This window comes from Alligator sinensis, unplaced genomic scaffold, assembly GCF_000455745.1.
Source record: "Alligator sinensis unplaced genomic scaffold, ASM45574v1 scaffold859_1, whole genome shotgun sequence".
Classification (NCBI taxonomy): Eukaryota; Metazoa; Chordata; order Crocodylia; family Alligatoridae; genus Alligator; species Alligator sinensis.
Window position 1 is genome coordinate 400,694 of NW_005842656.1, and position 213 is coordinate 400,906.

Sequence of the window (213 nt, forward strand, 5' to 3'; positions counted from 1 at the left end):
CCCACGACCCCTCAGCACCCGCTTGCAGGGCTGGGTTTGAAACCTCCCTCGTGGTCCAGGGGATAAGGGGGGATCCGAGGACTAATTCCTAGTTCTGCCCGTCCCTCCAAATTGTTCCAATTCCTGACCATATAATCAAGGGGTGAATATCCTAGGCCAGAACCCATGATTATATCCAAGCACAAGCAGTCTTATTTCCCTAAGTCCTACCTG